This window comes from Somniosus microcephalus, chromosome 6 (genome assembly GCF_052327205.1).
Source record: "Somniosus microcephalus isolate GS21.2 chromosome 6, FLI_Smic_1.0, whole genome shotgun sequence".
Taxonomy (NCBI): Eukaryota; Metazoa; Chordata; class Chondrichthyes; order Squaliformes; family Somniosidae; genus Somniosus; species Somniosus microcephalus.
Window position 1 is genome coordinate 154605111 of NC_140992.1, and position 12549 is coordinate 154617659.

The window sequence follows — 12549 nt, forward strand, 5'->3', positions numbered from 1 at the left end:
CGATTCATTCTTGAGCCGATCACGCAGGGGTGCTGGAACTCTTCGTGGAGCATGTACCACTGGCTGAGCATTCTCATTTAGCTGGATCTTGTATGTGAATGGTAGAACTCCAAATCCTTTGAACACATCCTGGAAATTATTTACTACAGAATCCACTGAGTCATCTGGTCTGTTTATGGCACAGTTTATACGGTAGACTCTCTTGACCAGTTCTAAGTCTTCACAAGCTTTGTCACCCAGTAGTGAATCAAGTCCTTCAGCCACAACAGAAAACATGAGATGATGCACCTTGTCTTTGACTGTCACTTTAAGTCTGCATACACCTAAGCTATCTATTTTTTGTCCATTATAGTCCTTCAGTAGTACTGACTTTTCCTGTATTTTGGGCTTTTCTTTCATGTTTTTAATGTCACTCATACTGATTAAGTTTGCTTTTGCCCCAGTGTCCAGTTTCAATGTAACTAATGCTCCATTTATCTGCAGTGGGATCATCCATTTGTCCTCTTTTACTGCATTTATTTCATGTTCAGCATTGTCCATATCTGAGGGCTGCACATTTTCTGTATCATTTTTGACATTGTCACATGGTACCATTCGTACAAAAAATGTCTCACTTAAATCAGTGTCCTCAATCACATTAACTCGTTGCCCTTTCTTTGTTTTTACTTTTGTAACATTCGAAATTTTCATGAATTCAATCACGCAACAAAACAGGGTTTGAGCACGGTGGCATAGTGGTTAGCACTGTTGCCTCACAGCACCAGGGACCCGGGTTCGAATCCGGCCTCGGGTGACTGTCTGTGTGGAGTTTGCACATTCTCCCCGTGTTTGCGTGGGTTTCCTCCGGGTGCTCCGGGTTCCTCCCACAGTCCAAAGATGTGCGGGTTAGGTTGATTGGCTATGATAAATTGACCCTTAGTGTTAGGGGGATTAAACACGTGGGGTTACGGGGCTAGGGTGGGATATGTGTTGGTGTAGGGGTTACGAGGATCAGGTGGGATATGTGTCGGTGCAGGCTCGATGGGCCGAAATGGCCTCTATCTGCACTGTGGGGTTTCTGTGATTCTGTGATTTCTGTGATAAGACAGTTTATTGACCAAGAGAAAGCTTGTACAGAAAAACCTTTGATAAAAAGGGGCATACAAAATGGCCGCCAGACCTCATGATCAGTTTCTGGGACCATTTGTTTTCTGTTACTGCAAGCCAGACAGGCTTGTGGATTGAGGACAGTAAGCCCGCGAAAGCCAGTATCGGGAAACCGAAACTCAGGGAACTGAGCATACATATTAATTGGATTCTATGTACGAGACAGTTTCAGGTAACAGGATGGGGCCCATCAAGAAATGGGCGGACAATTGAATGAACACTTAAACCCATTTACTGTACAAAGGAAAGACCGTTTAACAGCCATCAAGGGCAATCTCCAGACCGATCAATATGCGAACCGAGTTACGGTGACAAAGTAAAAGACATTATCGGCCAGGAAGGCCAGTTAAGCTATCACCGGCTCCCGTTACAAGACAAAGCGCCCCTGCAGAGATTTCTGCCTGCCAAAAATATTACAAAGACTGGACTATGATTTGGCGGGAGATAAGACTGTCCCAAAAAGGTATAACTATGGATTGAAAAGTCCATCAGGACGCTTAACGCTTCAGAACTTCGTCAGGAGCTTCGGAACTCAAACGGTTCTTCTACGGTACGCTTCTTCTGGAATTCAAGCTTCACCTCGGGTTTTTCATTTCTTCAACGCACCGGGACAGACTCTCCGGTTAAGACAGCACTTCGGTTTCGGGACGTGGTCGATGTTCGGCCAGGCAATGCTCGGCCACGACGAGAAGGCGACGAGGGTGGCCCGGGTACTTTTGTCGGGAGATCATCGACGACCCAGGCCGAAGAAGAAGACACCCTCAGGAAAACCGACGATCCAGGCCGGAGAAAAAGGACATTCCGGGCCTAGCCCTCCAGGGCCTCAACATACCATTCGACCAGGGATCGGTGACTGAGTCTCCCATGGACATCCGGTTCTTCAACAACTTTTAACGGATTCAGTCATGACGAGCGCTCATCGAGGCTGTGTCCGCTGCCTCATCGCCTGAGAGAGAGAAAAACAAGTTGCGCCAGAAGTTTCCAAATCCACGTGACGACGGAAAGCTGTGCCAAAGGGGCTGCGAACCCCCTCTTTTGCGAATCTGAAAGTGGTGAGCATGATTCCGAGTTCCTCAAGTCGAAACTTAGTCCAGGTCGAGGGGAGGTGGTAAGGGTAATCGTAATGTGTTTCCCCTTTTTCGAAGTGCCGTGTGTTCCCCATTTCCATAGAGTTAAGTTTATAGATATGTGTATGCTTGTGGTTACATTAATCTGTGCTTATGACATGTATTTCTTAATGCTGCAAACTGTTTAATAATAAAAGCATCCATTTCGTGCTATTCAACCTGGTCTATTGAGTTATTCTCTGCACTATGTTCCCTGCACCTAAGTCCAAGGTCTAGAACCATAGGGGAGAGTGGGTCGAACCACTCAAGGTAATTATTGCACGAAGCCTGGAAGGAGACCAGAACGAGCAAGAGAAACCCCCTACAGAGATGGCGACCGCGGCAGGACCTTGGCAGCAGGAATGTAGCGTGTTAGACCAAGGTTTGAATAAGAGAAATGTGATGGATGAGAGAATAGCGGATTATGTTTTTGGGAAGGTAAACCTTACAAAACAGTGGATATCTGACCTATTGAGAGATAGGCGCCCGCTAGACGCAGCCATCAGTGGACAGAAAGTAAAGAGCATAAGAAATCGGTAGAAAAGGCGGTCTGGCTGATGTGTTACAAGAAGCAAGTCCAGCTTTTGGACCAGGTCGTTGTGGCACAGACAGCCCAGATCAAAGGGCTGCTTACAGAAGTAGAGGAAAAGGTGGCGGGAGGTCAGAAACTGATTCAATCGCTTAACGCGCTGAATCAGGAGTGCCAATCCGCAACTCACCGCCATGAGACCCGGATAGAGTATTTGGAATGTCAGGTCATTGAGGCCAAGGCCAGTGAAGGTAGAATGAAAGAGAGGTGTTTCCGCCTAGCTAAGCAGATAGCGACACAGGAGGAAAGAACCTTGGGGGCTAGGGCAGCTTATAAGATGGCCATCGAGGATAGGTCTGAGAACACCGATCATAGCGCTTGCCACAGGGAGCTAGAGGACCTGAGAACGGCCCTAGCAAAGGCAACCGGCTTGGTGTGTCTCATAAACCCGCCAGCGAGCCAGTTACTGTTAGCCAAGGAATCAAAAAGACCAATTCCACAGGAGGCAGTTAGGGTACCAACCCCCGAGCCCTCAGCACCTCCCGCCTATACCGAGTCTTGGACTCCGGGGGAGGAAACGGAGAAGTCAGACACAGAGGTTCTTGAGGTAGAGCAACACCAGGTAGCAGAGTCAGGGCCGGCGCCGATGTGTCCCACGCGACACCGGAGGCTCGGTCCGGACCAGGACAATGGCGAGGACGGACCCCTCGTGAATCAGATCGTAATGCCCCACAGCGCACCACAGCTGAGGGCAATGATAAGTCACATCCCAAAACTCTCCGAGTCAGGAGATCCCTCCGTCCATTTTAGGGACGTGGAGCAAACCGCAGCAGTTAATGACTGCGACGGGGCTGAACAGTCCAAAATGCTGCTGTTTTCCCTGGACAGCTCGCTCCTCCAGTGTCTCCCTGACGAGAGCAAAAGAGGGTGAAAGATGTACGAGGAGATACGGGATGAGATCCTGGAGATTATAGGGGAGGGTGACGGAACTCCGTTCCTCCGATTGGAAAGGACGGTACAGCTAGAGGGAGAACCCCCACGGGTTTTCGCCAGAAGGTTGTGGCCAGTGTACCGGCGCAGCTGCCCGGGAGTGCCGGACCGGAACGGGCTAAATGATGACCAAAGGGCTCATTGGCTCCGGTGTCTGGTCGCCAATTGCTTGCCGCCGGTGAGGGAGCAGGCCAAAGCATGGTTTGACCCCACGAACCCCCGCTCCACGGAGGACATAGTACTTGATCAGCTCACGATAAGTTACAGGAACAACAAGAGTAGGGATGTGCCTTCCTCAAAGGGAAAGGTGCATGAGGCGAGGCCTGCAGCTCCTGCTAAAAAGGAATGGCATCAGGAAGGGAATCGCGCCCCCCAAGCCAAGAGCAGTTGTTACGGGTGTGGAAAGGAGGGTCATTGGCGCCGAGACTGTAAAAATCCCTGGAGGGAATTAAAGGGATAAACTTCCCCAGCCCCAGCCCAAGCGCCCGTCCGGGAGAGGGGAGCCGATGTGTCGATCCATCCCGATACGATCGAGTCGGTTTTAGAGGCAATGCGGTCTCTAATGACCTCGCAGGGGAAAGTGGCAGTCATCAACAGCCCTGTTGCTTCCCCAATCCCAACCGAAGCGCCCAAATGATGCGTGGAGAAGACCCGTTGTGGAGATGGAGGTGGAGAAGGAAAAGGGTAGTAACTGTTGGATACGGGAGCATCATGTACCGTGATCCACACAGCTAAGCCTTTTGCCTCACCTCTATCTACCCAGGCTCCATTCTCAGTAGCGGGTTTCACAGGCAGAGAACAGGCTGGCGCGTACTCCATCCCGCTCTCCATTCATTTGGGAGCACTCCACACCACATGGACGTGCATCCTATTGAAGTCGAATGAGGGGGGTGGGAAAGGCATCCTCGGGGCTGATTTCTTGGTGGAACACGTGATCCTCGTGGACCTTAGAAACCATTGTCTCTGGGGAGCCGAGAATGGGTTGGGCAAGGTAGTTGTAATCCCAGGAACAGGAGAAAAGGGGACCCTGTGCACCATGAAGCTGCCAGGGGGTTACGACCTCCAGCTTCTGGTCGCGGACGTCCCAACGGACTTGCAAGCGTGTGTGTCAGAAAACCTGACCGCGTTTGCCACCCACAAGCACGACTGTGGTAGGGTCACCGGGTTTGAGGTCAGCGTAGATGGGGACCCCTTGATCCGACCCCAAAAACAATATAACATCCCCAAGGAGGCAGAACCCGACATGGAGACAGCAATAACTTCCTTGGTGCAGCAGGGCGTGTTGAGACCAATAGCCACTCACGTGAACTCCCCATTATGGCCGGTAAAGAAGCCGGACAATTCGTGGAGGGCCACGGTGGACTACAGAGTCCTCAACAGTAACATCCCAGCCTGCACGCCCACGGTAGCAGCAGTTACCGACCTAATAGGGAGTATTCCAGCATCTGCGACCACGTTCACGGTGCTGGATATCTCGAACGGTTTCTGGTCCATTCCACTGCGGCGGGAGAATCAGTACAAGTTTGCCTTTACTTTTAAAGGACAACAGTACACCTGGAACTGCTTGCCACAGGGTTTTCACAACAGCCCCAGCATTTTCCATCAATGCATGGTGGGAAGTTTAAAAGAATTTAGCCAGCCCAATCAGATAGTACAGTATGTGGACGACTTGCTGCTGTTCACGGACTCAAGTGAGGAGCACGGCCCACTTTTAGCCGAATTATTGGAGCTGCTGGAAAGAAAGGGTTTTAAAGTAAACCCAAAGAAAGCACAGATCGGCCAGCAGGAGGTGAAATTCCTGGGGCTGGCCATCCGCGCTGGAGAAAGAGCCATAGATAAGGCTAGACGGGAATCGGTGCAAGGTCTACCGATCCCTAACACAGTAACGGGTGTGAGGTCCTTTTGGGGGTTGACCGGGTACTGCAGGGATTTCATCGAGGACTATGCAGCCACAGCAGCCCCGCTACTCCGACTCTTACACAAGAGAGTCGAGTGGTCTTGGGATGAGGGGTGTCAGGCAGCATTCGAGAAGTTGAAAAGGGATCTGCAGACCGCGCCAGCCCTAGGGGCCATAGATGGGGGAGAGGAGTTTTTCCTGGAGGTAGCCACTAGTGGGGACAGCCTGAGTGCCGTGTTGCTCCAGGAGCGGCACGGCAGGCTGAGACCAGTAGTCTATTCCTCCAGAGTACTCACGGATGTGGAGAGGAGTTTTTCCAATTGCGAACGGCACCTCCTGGCCACGCATTGGGCTGTGAACAGATCAGTGATCTTCACAGGAACCTCTCCCATCACTCTCCTCACCCATCACACCCCCACATAGATGCTTCTGGATGGAAGGATTAAGGAATGGACCGTAAGCAGAGCTCGGATTGCACGCTGGACCCTCCTCCTTTCCCAGATGGATCTCAAAGTTAAAGGTCTCTGCGAGCCAAAGCTCGCAGCCAACATGGTATATCCCGGAACAGCCCATCGGTGTTCCGTCGAAGGGGTATGGGAGGTTAACATAGGTTTACGGGCCGGGATACACCCCACAGGCCGCGAGATCTATGTAGACGGTTCCAGCACGGTATCTGCTGGCGAACGACTCACAGGATGTGGAGTTTATGACCCTACGGCAAACATTGCCTTGGCAATTAAGGTCCCCAGCACTATGAGCGCACAGCAAGCTGAACTGTCCGCGGTGGCGTACGTGGTTACCCACCCCGAGATCTTCCCAACCCCATACACGATTTGCTCGGACAGCATGTTCACGTGCAATTCGTGTACGGAATACCTCGCCATCTGGTCCCGCCGCGGATATACCTCCACGGACGGACGGCCTTTAACAGTTAAGCCCTTGCTGGAAAAGATCCTGGCAGCTGTGGGGGAGGAAGGGGAGGTGTTCATCCACAAAGTGAAGGCTCATTCCACCACAGAACCCCGCAGTCAGGGCAACCAGCAGGCGGATGCGCTAGCCATGGAGGGTGCCCACAACGGCATTTTCTGGGACCCCTATGGAGCCGGACCCGTGGCAGCGATCCGAGATGGGGAGAGAACTCCATGGAACACAGGGATGACACTACCCCTGGACCTAAAAACCGTCCAGACCCTGGATCCCGCCCTAAAAACAGTCCTCAAAGCCATTACTGATGGCAAGCAGGTATAGGGTCCGTACAGCATGGCAGCCCTCGCAGTCAAGGAAGGCATGCTGTTCCGAGAGGAACATTGGGTTGTGCCGCAGCAGCACCGGAGGGAATTCCTTCAACTGGCCCATGAGGGTCCAGGGGCAGGACACCCCGGGCCTGAGGTTACCTGGCAACAGGTAGAGCAGGCGGGATGGTGGCCGGGACTTAAGGACGATGTCCGCGAGTTCTGTGCAAGCTGCCTTGTGTGCGCTGCAAACAGCCCAGACCCCCAGAAAAGGAAGGTGCCCATGGGGCACATCAGGAGGGTAGAGGGACCATGGCAGTCGATTCAGGCCGACTACATAGGGCCCGTGCCCGCCGCCCAAGGCGGCTATAAGTATTGCCTTGTCCTGGTGGATGTGTTCACCAAATGGGTAGAAGCCTTCCCGTGTAGAACAGCTACGGCGCTGGGTACTGCCAAGATCTTTATCCGGGAAGTGTTCTCACGGTGGGGGCTTCCCCGTTTGTTGAGTCCGACCAAGGGAGTCAGTTCACCGGTCAAGTGATGCAGAACGCCCTCATGCTCTTGGGCATTGAAGGGAAGTGGCACGTAGCATACAATCCCCAGTCATCCAGGATTGTTGAACGCATGAACCGGACCCTCAAGGAAAAGCTGAGGAAAGAGACAATGGGCTCACCCCAGAAATGGGCGGAGGTCCTGCCTTTAGTCCTCATGGGGATCCGGGCCAACCAGTCCAAAAGTACGGGGTACTCCCCGCACGAATTAATGACTGGAAGGATCATGCGAACACCCACCCACGTACTAGCCCCGGTGCTCACTGAGGGCCAGCTCCAAGAGGTGAAGCGAGACAAGTTCGTCCAAACCCTTTTGGAGCGCCTGAAACAGATTTATGGGCAGGCGGCTGGGAACATGGGGAGACAGCATCAGGGAAATCGACTGTTGCTGGAACCTCGTAAGCAACAAGAGCGGGAAGTCGGAAACCAGGTCATGGTTAGGAACTATGCCCGGGTGGGGAGTTATGAACCACTGTACATGGGGCCTTACAGCATTGTAGACAAGGCCAGCCCCATGGTTTATGCAGTGAAGGTGCCCCGACGTACCAAATGGTTTCACATTAACCAGTGCAAACTGTTTAAGTCGGGTGCACAAGGGCCAACAACAGTGGCCAGGTCTGAGGACAAAAATCCTCAGCCTGCGACAGAGTCACAGACCACACAGGCTGGAACAGTGGCCTGCGTGAAGGGAGGAGTTATCCCATTGGAGTGGGAGGTCTCCCCTCTGATTTGGGATTTGGACGAGGAGGAGCCCGAACAGCTCGGCCCCGCCCTTGACCTGATCACGGAGGAGGATGAGTCAGAGGACGAAGATCCCGCCCTCGAATCAAGCTTAGGGGAGGTAGCGATTGGGGGCGGAGACTCACTACCTGTAAGGACAGGTGAGGTGGAGTCGGACGCCACAGATTCCGGCCCCAGGGGGGCAGAGCCTGAGGGAAGGGAGCCGGAGCCGGCAGCTGTGGTGGAACCACAGGCTGTGACGGTGAAAGTCCCAACCCCCGGTCCGTCAGCCCTGGGAGCCTCACCCAAGGCAGCTCCTCGTAGGTCGACTCGAACGCCCCAGCCCAGAAAGCAATGGCCAAATTCTCCCTATCTTCCCCAACCTCGGTCCAGAGCAGCCCAGGAAAGGCACGATTCCCGTTCAGCAGCGACAGGCTGCGGGGGATCAAAGCTGAAGGTCAGTGCAGCCCCGCCACAGGAAGCGGCACGCTGCAGCCCTCACAGGAATTAGGTAGGCCGCCCGAAGGAGGGCGGCGCTGTACATAGGTGTTAGGTAATGATAAGTTAAGTTAGGTAATTGTAATGATAGTTTAAGGTGTGTAAAGTTTAAGATGATGGGGATGTTTAAAAGGTAGTTTTCGCAGTCTGCCCAGAATGTGTGGTTGTTTGGAAACGCGGTCAGGGGACCCCGGCGTCCATTTAATTAAGCCAGCACCTATTGGGAGCCTGGCTACATCATCTTATCGATTACAGAAACCAGAGATACGATGGAGAGGATTCTCATCATACTCGTGGCGATCTGGTGCGGGCTGGCCTGCCGGGGCTGCACCAAGGACGTCATCATGTTCGGATGTTCTGGGGACACAGCCCCCATTGCGACGGATGGGATGGGGGAGCGAGAGGTTGAGGAAACCGCCACATACTTCCACCAAGGGAGATGGCCAGGTTGGCTGGGAACGAATTCTATGGAATACTCCAGCAATTTCGGTTTTGCCTACCAAGAGACTTCGTTAATGTGCCCTCGGGTGAGGATCCTTGCACCCAGAGTCAGCGTTACCGTGGGAAAGAGGATCTGTTTGGTGTGTAATGGGAACGTACCGTTAAGTAGATGGTGGTGGTTACGAAAGCTGGGAAAGGACATGAAGAACTCTACCATCGAGTGGGAACGACTGGGTAACAATACCCATCGGACAATTACGGGGAATCACGGACAATTCCGTGTGGGTTGGGACAAATGGTGGGAACCAGATGAAGGGATATATGTCTGTATGTGGGGTTCGAAACGCGTTTGCCCCAAGGGCGTATCCATCTTTTTCCAGAGGCAGTGGCAAGATGAAGGAAAGGGGATGAGATGGGATGTCAGCACTCGGGCGTGCAGAGCCCCATACTCCCCGATTCCAGTAAACGCCACTGAACTCATCACCCGCCCACGAAAGCCCCTGCCCACGATTCCGGTAGCACTAGCCCAGAAGGAAGGGTGCCCCACCACCACAAAGGGACCCGGGAATGGTCTAGTATTGGTACCCACCGGTCAGGTGCTGTACCAAGGGGTGCACTACATGGTGGCCTCAGTGATTTTAAACCTCACTGAGGTACGATTGCCTGAGTGGTGTCCCAGGGAAATGGAACAGTTGTACCAGGTACTGTTAACCCGAATGTTCAGACAATTTTACGAGTTTGACTTTGCCGACATCGACAAGGCCAAATTATACACCACACCACATGAAGTTTTGGATCGGGTAGGAAGGCAAAGAAGGGGTACTGTAAATGACATTTTCACTGCTTTTAACACCGGAACGTCTGTTGTCAACGCTCTAGACAACGTGGAGCTACAGACACAGATCAAAGGTTTAAAGGCCCAGTTAAGGAACATACTGACAAGCGAGAATAAGGTAGTGGGTTCTGAGCTGCATGAGGACCAAGCCATGACACTACACTTAAAGGAAATAATTGCTGAACTGGAGAAACACGCTAGAATGGTAAATGCGCTCATTAAGGAGGATCGGAACGTGTCCGATCAGGCTGCGCAGAACGAGGCCTGTGTGCTATACGGGGCGTGGTTACTGGGCGAGGGCCGCAGTAATCTGGAGGATTTAAAACAAGGTTTGGTCCCGTCCTGGATCAGCAACAAGCACTTGCAAGCGCTCCACCCCTTTGAGAATGCATTAAGCCCGTGCCAGCTCAGATTAGCTGCAGAAGCATACCCAGTCCCAGTGGACTGCGGACGCTCAAACCACACTATCATGGGAATAGTAGTAAGGATGCCGGTGTTGGGTCCCACAGCAAAGCCCGCCCCGGTATACAGGGTGGAGAACATTGGAGTCATTCAGGGGGGTGCGCACATTCGTTACGCAGTGGTCCCGCCTTAATTCATCAGATGGGAGCGTTCGATGACAGGCACCGACCTCTCGGGGTGTCGTAGCCGGGGAGCAAACATCATCCTGTATCCCCAGCACATGAACGCCTTTTTGAAACCACAGTGAGGGTTCAGAGCCGCTAGCGCGAAGCTGATAAATTGCACCATGGAGGCAATGGCAAAGGACCATGTGCCCCCGCAGGTGGCATATATCGGAGGTGGGACATACTGTGTCACCACTGCAGTGCCTCACTACCGCCACGGACAGCACGAGTGGTGTCCGGTCAGTGACAGCAGTTTCTGTTTCAAACCCAGGGCTGATGTTCAAGTGGCACAACAACGGATTGTCCCCATTCCTGCACCCTCCACCGTTCACCTCACTGTAAAAGAGAATTTCATGGACTTGCAGCGATTCATCGCGCATTTTGGTTATGTTATTCCCCCCTCTCCCCGAACACCTCACCAAAATTTTAAAAGCCGTTATAGCTTCACAGAAGCATTTCTGCACACTGGAGCAGAAGACATTAGAGATAGGGAAGGACATATTGGACATAGTCACCCCACCATGGTGGGACCTGTTCACCAATATAGAGATCCCGGCCTGGATTAGAATAGCATCCCACATCCTAGTTGTGTGTCAGATTTTAATTGTAATATTTTTATTGTTCGTGCATTGCAAGAGAGGCAAACGCCTCCAGAGGCACGAGAACACAGGAGAATGGAGAGAACGCTATGTACGAGTGGGGGAAGAGGACACCCCAGTGTAAGCAGCTAGTATTAAAAGTCAAAGCGGCCCTCCATTTTTGGATTTCAGCCACTGCATGATTTAAGTGTGTGAATACTGTAATGTTATAGCCGTTGGTGAAGTTTTGTTTTGTTTGATTAATAAAAGGTGTATGCAGGTGTTGCAAGGGGCATTGGCCCCCTTCACATCTGAATAAATGAAGGTGTTATTGTATAAGATAATACTGCCTATGATTGTCCAACTGTACACAAGATAATTTTTCTGAAATGGGAACTGCATGTGTCGTGAGGGTCATAGATAGTTAATTATCAGGAATGTTTGGACATGAGGAATCAGGGAAAATTTGCTCACCGAGGATTATTGATACTTTAAGCAAGCTATCAGTATCACAGGACGAACTGTAAGATTCAAAATTTTCAGGAATTCAATCACGCAACAAAACAGGGTTGATAAGACAGTTTATTGACCAAGAGAAAGCTTGTACAGAAAAACCTTTGATGAAAAGGGGCATACAAAATGGCCACCAGACCTCGTGATCAGTTTCTGGGACCATTTGTTTTCTGTTACTGCAAGCCAGACAGGCTTGTGGATTGAGGACAGTAAGCCCGCGAAAGCCAGTATCGGGAAACTGAAACTCAGGGAACTGAGCATACATAGTAATTGGATTCTAAGTACGAGACAGTTTCAGGTAACAGGATGGGGCCCATCAAGAAATGGGCAGACAATTGAATGAACACTTAAACCCATTTACTGTACAAAGGAAAGACCGTTTAACAGCCATCAAGTGCAATCTCCAGACCGATCAATATGCGAACCGAGTTACGGTGACAAAGTAAAAGACATTATCGGCCAGGAAGGCCAGTTAAGCTATCAGCTGCTCCCGTTACAAGGCAAAGCGCCCCTGCAGAGATTTCTGCCCGCCAAAAATATTACAAAGACTGGACTATGATTTGGTGGGAGATAAGACTGTCCCAAAAAGGTATAACTATGGATTGAAAAGTCCATCAGGACGCTTAACGCTTCAGAACTTCGTCAGGAGCTTCGGAACTCAAACGGTTCTTCTACGGTACGCTTCTTCTGGAATTCAAGCTTCACCTCGGGTTTTTCATTTCTTCAACGCACCGGGACAGACTCTCCGGTTAAGACAGCACTTCGGTTTCGGGACGTGGTCGATGTTCGGCCAGGCAAGGCTCGGCCACAACGAGAAGACGACGAGGGTGGCCCGGGTACTTTTGTCGGGAGATCATCGACGACCCAGGCCGAAGAAGAAGGCACCC